Genomic DNA, 23408 nt, shown 5'->3' with positions numbered 1-23408 from the left:
GACGCGAGAGTCTATTCTACTCTCGGTAGAACTCGCGACCATGAGTAGCATTCTATTCTCGGTGGCACTCGTAACTCATGGGATTTCATACTAGTCTCGGTGAAATCCATAACTCTTGAGGACCTATACTAGTCTCGGTAGGGACCAAGGGAACCCAGGATTCTTTGGGGAGTCTATCCTACTCTCGGTAGAACCTAGCTGAGTCCTGGATGACAAGAACGAGGTAGTCTTGGTTTAAGTCTTGCGTGGGATCAATCAAGTCTTGTGTGATCATTGAGTTTCATCATCATTCATCATCATCATCATTTATTCACCATCATCTTGGATACTAGTAAACAGTGGGATCTTGGTGTTGGTTTATCTAGTAAACTTAGCATGTTCAAATCTATATGTCCTTATTTATGCTTAACTGCTATGTGCTACATGTACCGTTGGGAGACCACAAATCTTTGAGTAATCTTATCACAAACGACTCTAATGGGAGAATAATAAGCCCGCTGAGAGTCCAGGAGAACATTTCATGTTTTACTTACTACAAAAACCTCTTTGGGAAAACCAAGAGACCTTTTCTTACAAACCATCTTAAAACCGGGTATTATATCCAAACATAGTAGTATAAGTTGTAGGAGTGGTGGGTTAGCCGCAGGTACACCCTATATATAAACCCCTACAACCTATACTAGTATGTTTGTGTATAAACTCTTTTTCTTTAAACCTATGAATTCACTCATCTACTTTATGTAGTTGACAGTTTGTTACATGTTTTCAGGAAATAATGCAGCAAGAAATCCCTAGCAAGTTTAGAGGCCTTAGAGAGATGAAGGCTAGTCTAGGAGTTGTTTGGAAACTTGATATTTTGTATTAAAACAATTTGTTTCATGTTACCTGGATGGTGTAATATTTGACATTTTGGTTATGTTTATGCATTTAGACTTTTATACTATTGTGCTCAACAATCACGACTTAGTCGCCGCGCCTCGATTATTCCGCCATCACGATCGGGGTGTGACATGTACTCTACTGAATCGCGAGTCAATCCAAAATTTGAGGCCAATGCTGATGATTGTTATTTTGTTGGTTATGCTGGTCATACCGCCTAAAGAGTCTACAATAAGTCAACCAATCAAATCCTGGAATCATATGATGTTCGTTGGTTAGAAGAAAACGAGACTGATGCCCGTGTTGGTCCTGACTGGCTTTTCAATTACAATGAACTCTTCAAACCGTTCAATTTACTTCCGGTTATCAACATAGAAGTTTCAGGTGGTGCTACCGTAGATGCTGAAAAAGGAGACCCACATGCAATATTTCACATATCTCTAATTCTGGATGATGATCTCATAGAACCACTTGATATCACTCCGCTCGTCTCCGTCAATCAACCAGAAGAAGTTAATGAAACTGTGTCCTCAACTTCTTCAGAAAATGCTCCAATAGTCGAGGGGGAGAGTCATATTCGTCAAATTTTCGGGAGCACTCTGTTTCCCGATGTCATTCGGAATGAATACCTTGCCATCACTTCTTAATCACATAGAAAGGCGGCTTCTGGATGGAAGAATCCCCTCACTGTGATTGATGGAAATCTATCAAACTTACCTTCTACCGGAGTTGTTCCTGAACAACTGATTCCATCAAGAACCCAACGAAATCATCCAATTGAGAATGTCATAGGTCCTCTTGAAACAGGCTTGTCCCCCAGAAGTCAGACAGAACACATAAACAGTTGCTTGTTTTCTTGTTTTATCTCCCAAATTGAGCCAAAACCGGTGGAAATGGCTCTTCAAGAACCAAGCTGGGTGGACGCTATGCATGAAGAGTTAAATCAGTTTGATAAATTGAAGGTACGGAGATTGGTTGAGCTGCCGGTGGGAAAGAAAGCACTTGACACGAGATTTTTAAGGCTTAAAGGGTCAAACTAGAACTACAGGAGTGGGGCACTCAAGTAAGTACTAAACACTCTGAATGAAAGGCAATGGTATTTAAGTCCATCGTTCAACCTTGAAGCCTAAAATTTTGCCTGTCTATCTATAAAATCCTTTGATCAAGCACTAGGGAGTTGGAGTCAAATTGGGGTGATCTGGGAAAAGCCAAATACGCTTTGAGAAGAAATAGGGGGCATCACAGGTCCATAAGTGATGTCCATCTAAGATTTATGCCAAAATGAACCTAATCCATATCACTGATGCAATGAATATAATGCTAAGTCTGTTATACATGCTATCAACCTGTTTCTTTATGTCATAATAACGTTGAACACGAATCCTTGTGAAAGTACCTCAATCAATAAGATTCCATGTTCGGATCTTTTCATAAAGGCGGCGATTTTATCAAAAACTGAAATTTGATCCCAAAATTCTGTTAAATTACAAGAAGACTGCACTTCGTGTTAGTTTTTATTTTATTTTTTTCTTTCATTGAAATTTTTTTTTTCATCTCGAAACTACTATCCTCTAAGCAAATGTTATAAAAGGGATATTTTTTTTTGCTAAAACATGGTGGGTTTTTAAAACTTGGTTGAACCTTAAATTGGGCCTTTATATGTCTTTTGATAACATGTTCCTAGGCTGCACTTCTGCTTAGGCTTGTCCAACTAGAACCACATGGGTTCTTAGCCCACTGTATTGGGAGCATATAAGGGTTTTTGGATCTCATTATTGTTATTATTTAAAACTTTCACTCACCTTTCATCTCCTTGGCCGAAAACCCTAATATAGTTACTCTAATCAGATTCATTCTTGTTTCAGTGCTCTTTGATTCAACAACAGGTAATGATCACACTGAATGAATCGTTTGGTTTAAGGAGTCTTAATATATTTGATGCATGTGTTGGAATGAATGAGATGCAACAAAGGCGATAGATTGGGTTCGTGATTGTCGAATCATCTAATGACCCACATCTTGCAAAAAAAACGATAGCCTCGGTTGTGGTTAAATTCGTTGCCGGGTCCTTAGGTTTTTTTTCTTGCAGGTTTATTGGTCATGGAGTTCTCAGCATTTTTGAAGATGACACGTTTTACGAGATGAATTCAAAGGGTTTCTTCCCTGATATGTTGACCGAAAACCCCTGGTCAAACCAAGAGTTCTCGGTTGAGTTTTGTTGACCTAGATCTCTAATCTTTGACAGAGAAATAGGGTTCTCGGTGGAGCTGGACAGAAAACGTGTTCCTTTGACCGAAAACTCCTATCTTTGACTATTTATCCACCTGTGTGGACCGAAAACGCCTTTTGGACCGAAATCCATTATAAAACATTATTATGTTTCACTTATGGTTCCTCTAATATGTTTTTTACAATTGGTCCTAAATGTTTAAGAAATTAACAATTGTGCTCTTAAACTTTTGATTGTTATTCAAGTTATGTAAATATTTGCTAACTTGACTCGTTTGTTGCAGTAATGAATTATCAGGCTCCATTAAAGTTTGTCGATACTCATAATATTGTTGGACACTTGTTTGATCCTTCATTGGCACACAAGGAGTTCAAATCCATGATTTTCGGCCTCAACACTTGTAGGATTTCTCACGCCATACAAGAAACTCCCATTATATGCAAGAAGATGATCACTAAAATTCTGGAACAATGCCTCGATCAATCAACTAGCAGGGGTGGGGCCATGACTATTAACTCCACAGTTCAAAAGAAGTCGGTCGTCATCTCGGAGGCTATTATACGTGAGGTGCTGTTATTTGGGGATCAACCTGATTACCCAACGAAATACTCGATAGCTGTTGTTACTGAAGTATTAACAAGAATGGGTTACGAGGGATCTTATCCTCCGGCAATCAAGAAACTTTTCCATCCTTATTGTAGATTTTTGATACACACATTCTTTACTTGTGTATCGGGACGAAAAGAGGGACCTGATGAGATCAGCCACATCCAGATGTCGGCTATAGTTTCTCTGATCATGGATTGGAATTTCAACTATTCCAATTTCGTTTTCGATGAGATGATAAGCAACCTGAAGGGAAAGAAGAAAGAAATGTTTGTTATGTATCCTCGGTTCTTACAGATGATCTTTGATTCACATTACACTATTCTCATTAAGTCTGTCGAGATTCCGGATATTAAGTCGATGGGACCCAACACCTTTGGGTTGATGAAGCAGTCTAGGAATGGGGCAAAGGTTGTATATGAGGGCCTTCATGAGCTTGTTAAGTTTGGTCATTTTGCTGAAACAGAGACTGTACCAGTTAGAGCTCAGGTTGCCGAAGAGCATGTGGCGCCAGTTCAATGGCGTACTGCTACACTTGAGATTAGTTCTGATTATGAAGATGAGGAGACTCATGTACAATATATAGAGTCTGAACACCTTGAAACGGTGAGTGCCCCGTTTGCTGAGCAGTTACAAGATTTTGAGAAGTTTACGGAATTACTTCAGTCAACTGCTTTGAAGACGCCTCAAACAGTTGCTAAAACTCAAGATGAAGACATTCTAGAAGTATCAGACGCTGATCTTATTCCACGCAAAAGAAGAAAGAAAGATCCAAGACCAAGCGTTATGATTTCTGAAACAACAACCACACCACCACCAACAACAACAACAACAACAACAAGAAGCCAACAGTAACAAAATGAGTCGGAAGCTCCTAAGACTCATGTTGATACAAGTCCATCCACTACTGAGCCTCAAACTCAAGAACAAATCTTTGACGACATTGCTCATGAGTTTGATTTTGATACTGACATCCAACATATTGATGCACCATCTGGATCGTCTGATCCAATTGATCAGGGTTAGTTGCGCTCGAGTGTTGCTGATAAGATTGGTCATATTCTTGCCATGAAAGAAATGTTTTTGCATAATAAAGGCAAGGGGGTAGTACTGGAAGATGAACACGTAGATGTACAAGCTTTACAACGTCGAGTCTTTGAGCTTGAACAAGACTCAGTCGTCAAAGATGTACGTATTCAAGAACTTGAAGCTAGTAACTCTAACAAAGATTCCAAGTTTAAAGAGCTTCAGTCCGACATGGGAGGATTAACTGCTATGTACCTAGACCTCCAACAAAAACTTATTCACAAGTTTGGAGATGAATTAAAGAGCAGTGATGACGTAACGTCAATGACACCTCTAGTTGATCAAGGTGGCAGTTCCAGTGGTCGTTTGACTACCAACATAGATGAATCTGAGACGCTGGAACAATATATTTCTGCACCTCCAATGACAAGTGAGAAACCAGACCGACTTTAGAAGAAGATTATGATTATAAAGAACTCCAATCAGAATGTTGAATCGTCCGATCATCCTATTAAGTTCATTGTTACATTTCAAAAAGGTTTTTCCGACAAGTACGGTGATCGTTCTGGAGTCATGTCATGGGGTTTTGATGCTGAAAAGAATATGTGGTGGGTTAAACGAAAGTCTGGAACACCGAGTACTACAAGAAAATGAAAGACTTCGGATCTTGGATGAAGGTTAGATCTCATCGACCTGGTCAACGCACCATTCCACAAACCAACTCATGATAAGGGAGCCACTGCTTTTTTAATTTTATGAGACGACAAGTCGATAATGGGTTCCCAAACATGAAGACTGCTGATTCTTTTTTGAAGAAGACTAAGGGGGTTAGGGATCCAAGGACAGAAAAGACCATGGTGAATGTTATGTGGCCTGCAACAAATAAGGCTACTCATATTCCTGTGCCTAACGCCATTCAGATGGTACCCTGGATAATATAAGGTTCTTGATGTTTGATAGTGAGACTGCTACCGTTGTCATACGTTTACCAGAAGGGTAAAGGGCAGTACAGGTTCGTCGATCTAAGAGATCTACTCAAGTTTGGAGAAAGAGATTTCAAGACCCTCAATACATTTCAAATCATTGCTGACCCAATTTTTGAAACGGCTGCAAAGGAATACACTAGTATGACAGCTTCTATTATTAGAAATGGATTTTGGGCAGGTGGTCTAAAGGATGCGGTTATCGACATTATGGAACACGATTAACACGAAGCTACAAACAAAGGGGAAATTATTGGGTCCATAATTGGTGGTTTGTACTTAGTTCTATGTTTGTTGGGTTTCGTGTTGGGCTATGTATGTAAACTGAGATCCTTTAGTCATCTCTATGGGCTTTAGGCTTTATGTTGGGCTAGGTTGTTATGGTTTCCCTATATGTATTGATGTTATGTATAGGGTAAAAGGTTTGCCGTGCACTTTGTCTTTGGTTGAACGAGTTTTGTAATCAAGTGCTTAAGCATCCGACGTTAATATAACGTGTGTTTTGAAGCATCCTATTGTGTTCTTTACATGTTCTTGTCTATCATCTTGAATCATCTCGTGTTAGGATTCCGCACTAACATAGAGATAGTTGATATCATAGTGAATGATTCGTCTACGGGACTTACACATAGTCATCTACTTCTTACACTGCCATGTCACCAAACTGCTACCAAATAATTGACAGCCGGTGGTGGTAGATTTGGCGTTTAGTTTGCAGCTTCCATAGTTAGAATCAGAATACGCTCTCAGCTTAAATACATCGTCTCGAGGATACCAAAGACCGACCCCTGGACACCCCTTAAGGTACCATAGTATCCGCTTAACCAACGTTAGGTGAGAGACCCTTGGACTGGATTGATATCGTGCGCACAAACATGTTGGATACATGAAGTATGGCCTTAAAGCAGTGAGGTACATGACGGATGCAATCATAGAACGGTAGAGAGTTTCATCAACCTTCTCCCCAGTGGGATCGGGACCAGTCCCGTAATTTAGTGGGATTGAAGTGATGATCGGCGATGAGTCAGCCATATTGAAATATTCGAGGATATCCTAGAGATACTTTGTTTGATGAATGAAGATACCATCAGAAAGTTGTTCGACTTGCAAACCCAAGAAAAATTTCAAATATCCCATAGCGCTCATTTCAAACTTCGACTTCATAACTTCCTCAAATTCTTTGCACAAAACATCGTTTGTTGACCCAAAAATGATATCATCCACATAGACCTGGACTATCAGCAAATGAGCATCTACCTCCTCTGTAAAGAGTTTACAATCCACGGTGCCACGACAAAGGTATTGTCTAACAAGTGTATAGACAATGTGCCATACCAAGCTCTCGGAGCTTGATGTAGACCATGAAGAGCTTTGTCGAGTAGGTACACCTTGTCTTTGTGAATTGGATCGACAAACCCCGGTGGTTGTCCTACCAAGACTTCTTCACCCAATTTTCTGTTTAGGAAAACAGATTTAACATCTAACTGGTAGACCTTAAATCCTTTCCAAGATGCAAAGGCTGAGAAAATCTGAATAGCTTCAAGTCTAGCAACGGGAGAATAGACTTTGTTGTAATTGATTCCTTCCCTTTGATTGAAACCGAGAACCAATAATCGAGCTTTGTTTCTAACAATTATACCATTTTTGTCCCTTTTTCACTTGAAAATCCACTTGGTATTAATGCATCGTTTGTTATCAGGTAGATCAATGAGTTTCCATACCCCAAGCTTTTCAAATTGCAACAATTCTTCTTGCATCGCATTGACCCAACTTTCTTCAGTCAATGCTTGTTTGTATGTCTTCGATTCTATTTGTGAAATGAAATATTTGAAAGAGAACTGGTTTTGAAGTTGAACAACTTGAGTATAATAACAGCTGACACTTTGATCAAGTTGAATTCTAGTGCGTACTCCAGTATTCAAATCACCAATAATATTCTCTTTCGGGGGATATGATAATGTTCGAGGCATAACTTCATTCGGAACCACCACATCATTAGGAAGATTCAAGACATTCACTCATTAACCACTTCATCAGATAGCACAATATCAGAAGTAGGTGTTGGTTGTACCAAGGACTCAATCACATCATTATGATCTTCACCATCATCGTCAAAGAAAAGTGTAGCCGGAGTATCATCAACATGGTCATCAACATCAAGTGTCGGATCCTCATTGAAGATTGGAACATCTTGTGTAGTAATTTCTTCCTTCAACCCTTCACCCAAATGTTGTTGAAATAACAGTGTGGCCATTTTATCAATGATTTCCTCTTGATGAAAAGTGAAACAATTCCAGAAGCTGTCAAAGTCAAACATCCATGAATCGTCCTTTCTTTGAATAGGAGTAGCATATCTTTGACAATCAACATGTTGTACTTGCACAATCCGGTTAATGCTAGGTAAGAATACACGTCGTAAATGACTAGCATAACCCACGAAGAAACCTTCCACAGACTTAGCACCAAATTTACCATTAGGATCAAGAACTGTGATCCAAACGGTTCAAGCCACTTCAAGTTTGGCTTTCGATGATTAAGCAACTCGAAACAGGATTTGCCCAACTTCTTTACCGTAGGAATGTGGTTGAGAGTGTAACAAGCCAAGGCAACAGCTTTTGACCAAAAGCTAATGGTAGTTTCGAATCAGCCAACATAGCCCTAGCTGTTTCAATCAAAGTCCTGTTATTTCATTCAGCAACCCCATTTTGTTGTCGCGTGTAGGGTGCACTAAACTCATGAAGAATACCACACTCATCACGATATCGGAGCACTTGATTGTTCCTGAACTCGGTACCATTTTCGCTTCAAATTCTTCGGATTGGCAGATTGTATAACATCTCAAGCTTCTTGAATAAGATCATTAAGTTGTCGAAGTCTCATCTTTCGATTCAAGAAACATAACCCACAAGAAGCGTGAGTAATCATCAGTGACCACCAACCAGTAAAGTTATCCAGTGATACTTTTGACATTCACGGGACTAAACAAATCCATAAAAGGTAAGTTGATTGAATTAAGAGAATTTTTCGGGTGCGACTTCTTCTTTTGTTTACCCTTCCTACAACTCAATCAATCAACATTCAAATAAAAACCCTTGACATTTATCTCTTAAACCAGATGATTGTGAACAAGATAGTTCATCTAGCGAACATTTGTGTGACCCATTCGATGATGCCATAACACCGACTCCTTTTCAGATGCCTTGGTGACAAAACATTGTACAGTACCATGAGTTGATGATGCAACACTCATGTTGAGCACATAAAGATCATTCTCCCTTGGTGCCTTCATCAATATCCATTCTTCTGGAATCTTATACCCAGGCTTCAAAATCATACAATCTTGAATTATAAAGTGTGTTGAAAAGCCTTTGTCACACAAATTTGGGAGATACTTAGTAGATTATTCTCAAGCTCATTGATGTAATTCACATTCTCGAATATCACTTTCCCGTTCGATAAAGTACCCTCACCAACAATTTGTCCTCCTTGATTTCATTCAAACCCCACATATCCTCCTCGAATAGATTTAACATTCTTTAGCAAATAAAGAGTTCCCGTCACGTGTCGAGAGGCTCCACTATCCATAATCTAACGTGAGTCATTGGATCTTGAAAGCCCGTACAAAAGTAACTAGTTAGTGAAACAAGGAAACCCAAGCCTTCTTGGTCTTGGATTGTTTCATGTTATCATTTAAAACATCTTCTAAATCATCATAATCATAATCAGATAATGAATCATCAGACGAACATGAACTCGATGAAACAGACTCAACAACTTGTTCAACAATTGGTTCAACAACTTCTTCAACAACTTCTTCAACAATTGAATTAACAAGTTCATTAGAAAACTCAGATTTTAAAGCTTCAACTCCTTTATCTTTCTTAATTTTACAAGACTCAACTTTGTTTTCATGTTTATCTTTTATTTTACCCTTAACCACCCAGTTCTGTCCAACAGAATTGTTTTCTTGTAAAAAAACATCATTTTTCTTATCTTTTGAAGATTCACCTACTTCAAAAATCTTTTTAACAAATTCCTTATCTACACCCCTTTTTAAAATCTTGATGGGTGGAGATGTAGATTTTACCAAAGGAACTTTCACATGTGGTTTTTGGTTCACCACATGTTTCCTTTCTTGAGAGAATCTCTTAGGACATGAATAAAATAAATGTCCCACTTCATTACAACAGAATCATTTCCTCCTATTAACAAACTTATTAATAGGATGAACATGATTATGTTCTCACTCTCTCTTTCAGCTTTGATTCTGTAAAATCAACATTGGATTGTCTATTAAATATGGCCTCTTTATGTTCTTCGGAGGTCTCACCTATAACAAATACGATCTTTTGTAAACCATCAGTGGGTTTTACAGATTCATTGTTACCCTCTTTGTAAACTGATTGCGCAGTAATTACTAGACCTAATAGTTGGGTTGTGATGACAAACGATACCCTAACTGAATTGTTGACACAACTAAACCTGATCTACCCACTTACCAGTTTTATATCATGAAAATCAATTAGGTTGCAATGACTAGCGGTTATTAGTTCAACGACACAAGAACCTAGTCCTAAATGTTGATGAACCCAACCATATAAGTGATGCAAAATTCAATAATCAAGAACATACATTGCTTAAACAATCAGTTGGCAAACAAGATTAAATAACAAAACTCAATCAAGTTCATAATAAATTTAGCATAAAGAATCTAATGAAAGTCAATTACACAAAACCCTACACCTGAAGTGATCACAAGTGGTTTAGCCTTACCTCTGCATCACGATTGACTTGAATATGGTTTGGAAGGATGAAACAATGGATGATATGGTGATTGAGAGTTGTTAAGATAATGAAGAATTGCTCCAAAGTCGTCCTTGGTGGCTAGGGTATGAAGGATAATCAATTTAGGGTTTATCATGGCTTAAATATGGAAGAAAACAAGGCCAAAACATAATTCCCGTCAGATTTGGTCGTAGGTTACGGCAAGGTCACCGTAGCTTACGGCTGGGCCATAGTCTACGGCCTCCAGTCACTACCTTACGGATACTATTATTCCATTTTCATACTCTTCTCGTCGAGAGGCCCAAAATTCATATATTATGTGTTTCGTAACTCATTTTCTAGCCCCAGATATGTCCGTTTACTTTAGATGCGCATGAATCACTTCCGAATACCCCCCGACTGCTTCCTTTTTGCCCATAACTCAATTCCTTACCATCCTAAGTGCTCCATATTTATTCCTTTAAGCTCTGAGCACCTGTAAACATAAAATCACTCAAAGTACTTGTGTTCAATACATATAAACAAGTAAAATACACGAGATTGCACACTATAAACACATGCTTTCAACCACACATCACATCCCCACACTTATATTTTGCATGCTCTCAAGCAAAATCTCATGCAACACATACACCTCGATCGATGGTTCATTAGTTATCATTTTTAATACTAGTGAGATATAAGGTCACACCCAATTCCTAAGAAATGACACATTCAAGATTGACAACCCACCAAATCATTTAGTAATGCATTTAAAAACTACGGAACCACCCTAACAAGTGTACTTTGTTTCCGATTAAGGCACACATGTTCACACCCCTCATAATATAATATCTCTATGCTAGATTTAATATGGACCAGCAAAAAGTGTGCTTATCTCTCTGCCCTCTATACCGAGCATGAACACTATGTAATAAACCCATTACCCACCGGTTGAATGAAGAATAGGACTAAGGTTTTGTTGTTGCATAGGTTCGGGTGTGGAATAGGAATTATTTGGTGACTTATGGTGGATGAAACCCAATTTATTCGAACAAATAAAATCAAATAAACAAACCTACAGATTTTTATTTACAACCAATAATGACTCAAACCTGGACTCTTTTGGAGTTTTTCTTTGATTTTTCACTTGTTTCTACTTTCTTTTTTCTTAAACAAATACTATCATCAATATATACAGACAACAGACCCGAGACATACGTAAATTGTAACTATGCACTACAAACAACTCATATACAACTCTAACATACCGGTTTTCATCCACATGGTTAAAATAATAAAAGGTCAAGGCAAACACGCCTTGTAATGTGGGTTTAAACAAACGAAAGGGAAAAGGCACAAACTTGGCTCTTAAGGGATAATCGAGGGTATGGAGTATTATTTTATTTTTTTTCCTGTAAAGGCCATTATATGTGGGTTTCTACAGTCCTTTTTCTCCATGCAGGTAGTGGTATTAAGATCTCGACATGCATATGACAAAAAAGTTCTAGATATCATGAAGATATTGGTTTCACTCTTTAATGGCAATCATATGGCATGTGTATCTATATAGTATATGTGTATTATATATAAGGCAAATCTCACACATGCACGGGAGGATTTAGGCTGCCGATATGAAACATGTGTACCCGTCCCCATGGCTCGTTATCCCCATCTAAACGGTCCATTTTAATTTCCTTTTTTTGAAAAACATTTTATAGGAGGACTTTCGAGAAACTTAAAAACTGACCATGACCAAAGACATCTACTTTGCATTAATAATACCAATTAACAAGTTACAATTTCGGCTTTTGCGCACAATCAAGGTACTCTAAGGCAAAAATTTTAATTTTCCCCCCATCCCCACACTTGAGGTGAACATTTTCTTCAATGCTTAAAAATATAGCACTTAAAAGAACAATACTGAGGAATGGGTTAAAATTGACTCGTTATAAATTTTAAAAATGGGCCTAATGTGATGGTCATAACAACTTATACAGTTACATTTCAAACAAACAAAGTAGCAAAACAAAGAAAATTATGAAAATGAAATCACCTGATATAGGTAACTCGTGTGCACTCATGATGGCCAAGATGAACTTGTCTCCTCAATTCGCTCAACAGTATATGCAAACTCTCATAAGTGTAGAAGCACGCTTCTCCCAACTATTAGAATAGGTCCTTTAAACCGTTTGCAAAACTGTTAATTTTAATTACCAAGCCGAGTTTAGTAAATTTCATAATTATATTTGTTAAACGAGTAAAATTGTTAAAAGACCTAACTCACTTTCGTAGGAATCACGATTGCATTTAGCATATGCAACAAGCCCTTTAAAACCATGGTAGCCCGGGTATAAGAGTAAGGTCTCGTGAAGGTTTCTAGTAAACTACACCCACAAAGTTTTAAGTACAACAGAATATACACATACCGGAATTAACCATAGCAAAAAGAACATGAAAGCACGTCGGACAACCTGAACCTCGTAACTTATAATTCTTTCTCTGAAACACTATAAAACTCCGACTTTTCCGTGTGGCATCCCCAAACTTGACTTTTGCTACAGTGGTAAGCTTGAAATAAAGCAGTTAAACAATTATAAAAATAAAATAAAATACAAACTGAAAATAAAATATGGGTTGCCTCCCGGTTAGCGCTAAGATTTTGTTAAGGTCTTCAGCTATACTAATAAATTTGTGTTGATTGGTTTTATTGTTGATTTTGGGTGCAGAACATGAAAAGCTTATTAAGTTGTTTAAGTCGTTGTGTGAAGGCATGATGGTTGAAAGAGCTAAGTTTTTTTTAACCATTTCTCTTTGTCGGTTTCCACGTTTTTACGGCTTGCAATGCATTGGTTTGTAAATACAATAATTTATAAATTTGATAAGAGTGTTTCACCATTTTCTTTCTTATAATTGCATTCATATTTGAAACCTTTGTTTATATATATGATTATTTATTTATAAAATATGATTAGCAAGATGCTACTAATTTTTATTTTGAGAGAGATGATTGTTGCTATTTAAAAGATTCAATTATTAAAAAGAAGTAATCAAAGAATTTTAGCACGCTTTACACCTTCCATTTTCTTCTTTTTATTCTCTCCCTTTTTTTAATCTTCTTTTTGATGATCCAATTTTAAAATACTTAAATATGAATTATCCACTAATCAATAATATAGTCATATTTATATGATATTAAAAAGTAAAGATATATTCGTCTTCTATTATAAAACAAATTATAATTATTTTTTTAGTGAGCAGTAATGTCATATTCTTTGGAGTTGCATGTTTTCATTTTGATACAAAAGATGGAGATATGTTTAATGATGCATGGAAACGCCAGCAATGGTTGAGTCCCCGTCCCAGGGACGGTTTAAGGACGGAAACGCCGCCGAGACGATTCTGATAAATAGGGACGGATCCATCGGAGTTTCTGGGACGTTTCATAATAAATTAAGGGTTTTAGGTTTAAACTTTTCAAATTATTCAAAGAAGAATTGAGAAGAATCAGAAGGTGAAGTATGTAGAAGATAATGTTGACTGGAGATAGGGTAGTGCAGGCGTGCAGCGGCGGTTTCTAAAAGAGAAGATGTGTGGCCTTACCTAAAACCAGTGTTGCAAAAATCCCGACTAGTCACCGATTAATCCCCTGTCAGGTCCCTTTATATGGTCGATTCGGCTCGGATCTTAATCAATCATGTCATAACTCACACAAAAATAATCGTGTTGACAAGAGAGTTAATGACGGGTTACTATATTTAGAAAGATAACCGTTTGTTAAAGGCGGAATCAATAACAAACATACGGTTGCAATGAATATTCAAAGATAGATGGCACACACAGGATTCACTCAAAAAATTTCCATTTATATAATGTTAATCATACAAAGGGGTAATCGATTTAGGGTTTTATAAGGAATCCTAGGACAGCCGGCACACACAAAATATTCTCAATTAATGTGTCAGTCTTATCCGTATCATGTGTCCATCTGCCTCTCCTTGGCGGCGTGCCCTAAATATTCTATTTATAGGCCTGCCAACCTAGGACAGCTGTCATTCCTTCTAGAAACCCTAAATACAATCATACGTATTCAAATTACATATTCAAAATAAGCTAAGTGTAAAACAAGTCTTCCGGGTAGGCTTTTCATTAATCTTCAGTCTCCGAGTACGCAGTGTACTCGGCCTTCCTTCAGACTTGGTAAACATAGAAGTGTACTCGGGATCAGTTTCCGGGTAGACTTTACTTAAAGAATACTTTACCAAGTAAAATATTCACCGAGTAGATTTCAATCTTCTTGAACTTATCAAACTTTGCCCGACAAATCCTTACGAGCAACCTTGTTCTTCTATGGTCCTGTTCGGCTCATTGTCATTGACTAACTTGTTGATAAGGCGTACTCGGGAGTACATACCTTACTTGAGCAGAACCTTACTCGATATAACTTAGAGATATTCCATTAACTCGTCAAGTATACTCGGACCATAATTATTAAAGAATACCTTGCCCGGTCTTCCAATCACTTGGCTTCATGGACTTGGTTAACTAAACCTTACTCGGATGAGAAAAATACTTGGTCTTGAAGAACAACCCTGCTTGACAAAGTGAAACTTACTCGGAGATGCCAAATCAGTGATCCTTACTCGTGAAATCACTAAAAAGCATACCTTGCTCGGATATCCACTTAAGAAGACTATTTGTAGTAAACCTTGCTCGGAAGGCAAAATCTCGTACCCGGCTAAGTAAAAGCTTGCTCGGAGTTCCAAGGTGTGCCCGGATTCAATACTTAGCAGTTTCTGAGGAGGTTGAGAAGATTCCAATCTTTCATATTCTTCGTTTAGGTCAAATCTCCTCATTTGGGTCAAACTCTTGACCCAACAATCTCCCCCTAGATTGGAACACCTCAGCTAACCCAAAACTCTCTATGGTTACTTACACTTAGCAAAATACACATCAAATTAAAAGTCAAATTTCATAATCAAATTACATAAACAAAATTACATAATCAAAAGTTGTCCGTAGACACTTCAAAGCAAAGCCTATTCTATCTATTATGTCTTTTCCTTTCATTGTAGGCTACTTGTCTTCTTAACTGTATTACTGATGCAGTGAGTGTGTCTTCTTTATATCTGTAAGATCATCATTGTGTAAGAATGTCAGATCTGCATCCTTCTTGATTATTGCCAATACTTTTCCATCAGAGTTCCTCAGCACATAGTGACATGTGTCTTCTTTATATTCCACTTCAGCAATGACACCGTTCTTCTGCACTGTATAGTTTGGCCTTCTCATTCTTCTTCCCAAGCTTATACACGTATCCATGTTGGACAGTGGATTCTGATCTCGGACACTTATTTGGTAGTTCAGTTCAGCCCTGTCCATTCTCTTCAGCTTCTCTGACCTTTTTGATCTGTGAAGTTGAATCATTCTCCAACTTCTCTTTTCCTTTAAAAACTTGAATCCCTTATCAGCTTCTTCATGTAGGTACTTTGATAAGTCATTCATCTGTCTTCCTGCTGATCTGTCCCTGTTTCTGTAGTCATACAAGTGAAGTATGGCCATTCTTCTTAATTGATCTTCATTATACTCACGGAAGTCACTTCTGACTACAATCTCCTTTTGCAGTCTGCTTTCCATAATCACTTTGAGGGAATCCGTGATCGAATCATAGTATAGCTCTCTTGGTAGATCCACATCAGATTGTGATCTTATTCTGTGTTGTACTGAGCTGCTTGATTTTCCTCATCCTTCTTGACCTCTTCCTCTAGGAAATATTTGATGAAATGGAGGTCTGAATGGAATTGATTTCTTGGGCTTTTGAGGTCCTAAGTTGAATGTCTTCACATATATAGCTTCCACCATCTCATTAGGAAGGTTGGCTATCTCCACAATGTCATGTCCTGCTTCCTCCAGTTCAATTAACATTTTTACCATTCCTGGAGTTCTTGCCAGTCCAGCAGGTACAAATCTGCCATCAGCATAATATCTGGGATTCTCTCCTTCTCTCAAAGCCTTTTCCCACTCATCTTTCTGAAGGTAGAAAAGAGTTTTCAAATCCTCTTTTTCTAACACATTAAAATCTTCTTCAGACATCCCTCTCTTGTTCATCATTATATTCCTTAGGATATTGATCATTTCTTCATTATCCCAAGGCATGAATAGTTCATCTTCTGTTTCAGGTTTCACTTCTTCTTGGACAATAGGGATTTCAACATTTTTGACCTTCTCCTTTTCTTTTTCCCTTATTGTTTGAATTCTTCTTTTCTTCCTTGGTGGCTCAATAGTTGTTTCAGTTTGAATTGTGCTTTCAGCTTGGACCCTTGTAGATTTTTCTTTTCTTTTCCTTCTGTTATACTGATCCACAACTGTCTTTTTATCCAAGTTCTTCACAATTTCAGGCTTCATGCCTTTCTCCAACAAATATCCACACATTCCATTGAATTTTCTTTTCAGCTCCTCTAACTCAATTTCCTCATTTTCTTTAACACGTCTTTCCACCACTTTCTCTCTTTCACTAATGTATAACTCTTGTAGTTCATCAAAAGAGAAATGTGCCAAATCTTTCTCAGAGTAACCATGTCTTCTCAAATAATCTTTGTATTTCTTGGCATCTTTGTTCTTTTGTTCCATCAGTCTTTTGGCTTCAGACATACTCAGCTTAATGTTTGCCCTATGAACATCAGTCATTTCGACTTGTGGGGACATAACATTAGCAGTTGTACCAATTTTCCCTTCATCATTCTCAGGTTTATCATTATTTTCATCATCAGAGTTCTCAGAGTCATCCTCTTTTTCTGTCAGATCATTCATAGCATCTATCTTTGGTTCATCAGGAGCTGGATGATCTGCTTCATCTCTAGTTGTTACATCAGGGACACCTTGCATATGTTCATCAGGTCTTAGACTTTGCAAAGGTGTAGCCCTGATAGGGCTTTGTTCAGATATTCTTTTTCTTCTTTGATAAGTCTTTTCAAATCTTCTTTCAAGCCAGTTATCAGTGGGGTTCTTTCTCAAATCTTCTTTTACCTGTTCAGCCCATTTCTTGGCAACCTTTGAAGCAATTGACTCGCCAATCTCCTCTTCATGAATTATACCAGTGGCTGGTTCAGCAGCAGTTTCTGATGTTTGACGTTTAGATTGAAACATGCTGACTACCAAAGCCAGAGAGTTGTCCACTTCCTCAACCCTGCTCATTTTGATCAGTTCTTCTATAACTTCTTGTTCAGCCTCATCTTCAGTCAGTTCTTTTTCAATGTTGGCTTGTCTTATCAGATTTTCTTGCTCTGCTATCTCTTCTGGAGTTAGAAATATGGCTATTTTCTCCCTCTCCAAAGTTTCTTTGATTATTCTTTCTTGCTCTTCAAGAGCAGCAGCAGCATCATCATCTTTAAAAATTACGTCTTTCTCAGCATACATAATCGGTTCTTCCTCTGTTGCTATCCCTTTACCCTTTTCTTTCTTCTTACTCAACTGCTCTTCATCTTCTTCTTCATTAGAAGTTTCATACTCATCAATTTCTTTGAACAGTTGATCTAATTCAGAATCATGCTCTGCCCTCTTGGACCTAGCCTCTTGATCATCTTCTGGCTCAGTGTATACCAGTTCCTCAGTAGTAGCATTCAAACCAGTAAGTTCAACAGTCATTTCCTCATCCACAATCTCTGTCAGCTCTTCTGTAAGTACAACCTCTTCATCATCATTGGTTTCTTCTCCTCTCACTTCCATTACAGTTTCATCACTATCATCATAATTGTTCATTATCATCTTCAAAGTATCAATACTAACAACCCTTTCAACATCATCCATGTTTACATCAGTGTCATTCATATTCTCCCCCTGTTTTGGGGCAGCTGAGGTCTTCTCAACCACCTGCACCAGGGTTCGAATCATCTTTTCAGCCTCAGCTAACTTTCTCAATAACGTTTCATTTTCATTAGTTATTTATTCATTCTTTCTTCTTAACTCAGCATTCTCATCACTGACCTCCTCAACTTTTCTTTTTAACTCATCATTTTCCAACATCAACTCATGATTTCTTTGAAATGTATCAACATGTGGACTTGTAGGTTCTGATGTAGGAAATGGTTCAGATTCAGGTTGGTTGGTGGTAGGTGTTTGTGGTGTTGGTGATTGATGTGTGTATTGATGTGTGGATGTTTCAGGTTGGTCTAGGGTAAGGGTTTAAGGTGGTGTTTGATGTGGTGAGGTTGGTGGTGGTGAGTGTGGTAGTGTAGGGATAGGTTGTTCAAGTTCTTCTCTATGTTCCCCCTGTTCATGTGCCATGATCTCCATTTGTAAACCATCTCCACCTTCATCTCCATCGCATCGTCATCATCAGAATTACCTTCATCACTCTCATCATCACCCCCTGCTTCCTCCTCTGAGCTCAGCTCAGGCACTGGCATTATAGCCAAATCATGGTTTAACAACCAAGGTAAAATTTCAAATGGAGCATTTGCATTAAAGGTATTAGAGACACCAGGATTCTTGATTCTTTTGTAAGCATCAGGGTCTTGCAATTTATGTGTGTCTCTAATTGTTGGTAAATCTTGTAATACACTATTGAATATGATCTGCAGGAATCTTGGGTACTGTAAAAATCTTTTCCTTTCTGGTTTCTTCAGATTCCCCACTAACCCCTCAAAAATCATCTTGGAAAAGTTAAAGGGCATATCAAAGATTGTTCCAACTGTGGCATTTGCTAGATCATGACTCATCAGAGTCCATGATCCCTTCCTCGGAGTAAATCCATGAATAATATAATGAATAAGAAATCTGTATAGCATCGGAAACAGACCCTTCTGAAACTGTCCTTCATGGATATTTCCTTGATACCCCATCGTTTCTTTAAAAATCTTCAATAAGTGCTTTGTATTGAAGTTTATGTGATTGTGATCATCGTCATTCAGTCTCAAACACCTTCTGATCATCCTTTCTGTGATCTAAATCTCCTGTCTGGCCACGGTTGCTTCTATTCGTTTTCCATTCACATCTTCAACCAACTCTGCAGATCTCCAGAAATCCAGGGAGTGATTTCTGTAAATTATAGGGCTTTCAGTGAGTGCAAAGCTGATGTTTGACAGTGCCATCCATAATATCATTCGAGCCATCGTTCATTCTCTGGTGTCACTTGTAGTAACGCACACATATTGTGCTTCGGCTCAAAAACATACTTTGGCTCGTTGTCTGCCATATCTGTTATACATAAACAAACACATTCAAAGTGAAATTAGACATAAAGTTTAATACTTTAGACAATTTCAGTGTATAAAGAAAGAAGAAGATAGGGAGAAATCTTCAAGAACCTGTTCTTCGACAAATTTATAACCTATACACATAAACAGAGTGTCAGTACTCAAATACATAATTAAGTCACATTAGAGTCTAATCGTGATCGGAAAACATATTATTAATGCTTACCGAGTCGGAATTAGAAAGCTGATAAAAATTAGGGTTTGGATTAATGTTGAATTCGATAAGTCGGTTATGTTTCTTAGTGAGTAGGAATTTGCAGTGGAAGGAGAGAGAGGGAAATAATGTTGAAAAATTTTCTTAAGTCCCTCTTTTATACCCTTTTGAAAATGGGTTTTAAAAGCATTTTGTCCTCTTGTGCATTACTAGCTGTCAACCAGTAACATTATCCACTTGATACATTAAAAACATTTAATTTCATTTAAGTTTATTAGACCTTACTCGAAAGATTAATATGTTCAAAGTCTACTCGGTATATCTCCACTTACAAACATTACTCTGTCAAACTTTGCTCGGAATACTTTTCAATTTGGAATATACAAAGTTTGCCTGAATATGCCCATTTACAAATCTTGCTCGATTAAGTAAATTAATTTAAAGTTAAGACATAATGAAGAAAGCTTACCCGAAATACTCGATTTCTTGAGAAATTAATCACAAGGCAAATAATCAAATACAACCATCAAATAAACATTCTTACTAAGAATCAATTAAGATCCTCATAAAGATTTCTCAATTTCAAATTAAAACTTATCTAGCATGAACCCTAATAAGAATCATAATTAATTTTATCATACTAACTAACATATTCAATCAACGCATTCATTCAAGTATGCTTGAACACATAGTGTGCTCGAGCACTCTTTCAGATGTAAAGTGTGCTCGGACAACAATCTTATGCAAAGTATACCCGAATAACCTTCATATAGTACAAAGTGTGCCCGGAAAGAAATTCTGACAGACAGTGTACTCGGAAAGTCAAGTTTTTAAAAATTACCAAGTATATTGAAGGAACACAAGTGTACCCGAAATATAAAGTGTGCTCGGAAAACAAAGTTTGCCCGAAAACACTTGTAATTTCAAAGAAATCATAAACACACATATCACAGAGCATGCTCGGAATAAAATTAAACACATAAACATTTAAGTGTGCTATAGTCTAAAATTTCATAGAGCTTGCCCGAAAATCCTAAGTTAGCACTAAGCTTGCTAGGATAAACACATTCAATCATCGGGTATGCCCTTGCTCGAGGGAACTCAACATATCAAACCATACCCGAAAAATGACAAACTTAAACAGTAACATCTAAGCGTGCCCGGAAAGATTAACAAGCCTTTCCTAACAACATATTCACACAAAGCTTACTCGGTGTACTCACTTAAGTTCACAAAGTTTGCTTGGAAACACAATCAGCATATAACATGCATAGCTTACTCGAAACTAGCATATAACATGCATAGCTTGCTCGAAACAAGAATTTCTTGTTAAAAGACAGTTATAACAACACATAATCATCCCAAGACTTCAAGCTTACTCGGGAAAATGAGTGCAACAGTGTACTCAACCTGGAAAGTGTAAACACTTCAAAGCATGCCCGAAAATCATAGAGTTAGTCAGAAATGACTAAGCTTACTCGGAAAGTTTGAAAATTATCAAACTTTACCCGAAACAACATAGTCACACATAATCAACTGTTTTGTACTCGGAAATGTTATAAATCATTAACCTTACCCGAAGATACATATTCAAACAGTTTGTGCTCGAGAAGGTTATAAAGCATCAAACCTTACTCGAACTTACATATTCACACATAATCAACTGTTTTGTACTCGGAAAGGATATAAAGCATTAACCTTACCCGAAAATACATATTCAAACAGTTTGTGCTAGAGAAGGTTTATAAAGCATCAAACCTTACTCGAACTTACATATTCAACCTATTTTAGGCAAAATGCAACACTTTTTGACTTAAACCACTTGTCAAGGACATTTCTAAGTTATGTATTATTTCAGAACATAGTTTAAGAACAAATTGTGCATTTAGAGATCAAATTTCAGTTATAATTCATTTCAAAACAATATCTTTGATAAACTGAAAAGATCTCAGGAATGGGATCATATTGACTAAGTAGCTATCTCATTACATCACTTTTAGCATTATTATGACAACTTAGATAGGTTAACAGCAGGTATAAACTTAGCATGATTTTCATCTCTTTGGTGATATGATTAAAGTTCAATTTGAGCATAATTCAATAATGGTCAACACTGTGCTATGATGCCTCATATCTCTTCTCAAAGCTTATTTGGCTTTCCCCAGATCACCCCAATTTGACTCCAACCTCCTGTATTTGGTCAAAAATAGTTTTTGTATGACATAACTTATTGTATTTTTGTATCTTTAGATTCAAACATATATAGAGGTTAAACGTTGGACTTACAGTTAGCAACATGCCTTTCATTCAAGATGAGACAGATTTTGCCAACATCTTTGTAGTTCTTGTTCTAACCCTCTTGTTTGGTAAAATATTAAAACACTTATCAACTTTTGGTTGATTTATTCATTCTTCCCCTTGTTTTTTGATATTTTCTCAAATTTTCTTAAAGCATGTTCTTTGTCATATTTAAAGATGTTTCATTTGTTGGAATTACGTATGCCCGAGACACATACTTATACTAATGTGGCTAACTGTGTTTGATCCAAGTCGGGTCATACCCAATAACAAGCTAGACAACACCAAATGTATTCTTTTAATGATTTGATCACTTAAACGAATACCGAACACTGCGCAATTAGAAAATTGGTTTTCTAATAATTACACTTGATAATTTAAATAAATTATCTGGATAATTTATTTATATAAATTAATTATTTAATTGGTTAAATAATTAAGATAGCATGCATGATTTATAAAATTAGTTTTATAAAGTATAAGATGGAGATGGAGATGTTTTAATTGTTAAAACAAAAACAAAAAAAAAAAAATAAAAAAATAATAATAATAATAACAACAAAACCGGCCACCCATGTGGGGTGGTGGTTTTACCCAATCAAACTCTTGGCTTTTGTCATAACTTCTCCTTTTGATCCTCCATTCAATTTACATGCATTAGTGATCTTATTTTGAATTTTTCAAGTGCAAGAAACTCTCTCTCCCACTCTCTAAAACTCACGGCCACTTTGGGCAAGTTTTGAGAGTTTTTGTGAGCTTCATAAAGTGTTAAAAATCCTAGCAAGAATATTGGTGTTGTTGCTATAAGCTTGGGGTATACAAAGCTTGAGGGTTTCTCCTTTGCAACCTAGCCATTCAAAGTCATCATCTTCTTCATCCACCTACATCTTCTTCTAAAGGTAGAAGAGGTACCATTTACATTTTGTAAGCATATTGTTCTTGTAATATTGATCCTTGTCTTTGGGTTTTAGTTTTAACATAATGGTATGTTTATAACTAGATTTAAAATCTAAGCTTCCGTTGCGTTTTCTAGTTAAATATGGTTAACTTGAACTTTGATAATCTTGTATAAAACCCAACAATGGCATCAAGAGCCGGTTACAAGGACTTATGCTTCTTACATGTTCATAGATTTCGGGTTTTTCATGGGTGAAAAAGGGGTCCGAAATTTGGGTGGATTTTACCCCTCATGGATTTGTAAGATCTTGACATGC

This window comes from Bidens hawaiensis, unplaced genomic scaffold (assembly GCF_021521415.1).
Source record: "Bidens hawaiensis isolate Kalapana, Puna unplaced genomic scaffold, B.hawaiensis_p1.1 tig00419420_1, whole genome shotgun sequence".
Classification (NCBI taxonomy): Eukaryota; Viridiplantae; Streptophyta; class Magnoliopsida; order Asterales; family Asteraceae; genus Bidens; species Bidens hawaiensis.
This window is presented reverse-complemented; position numbering follows the sequence as displayed.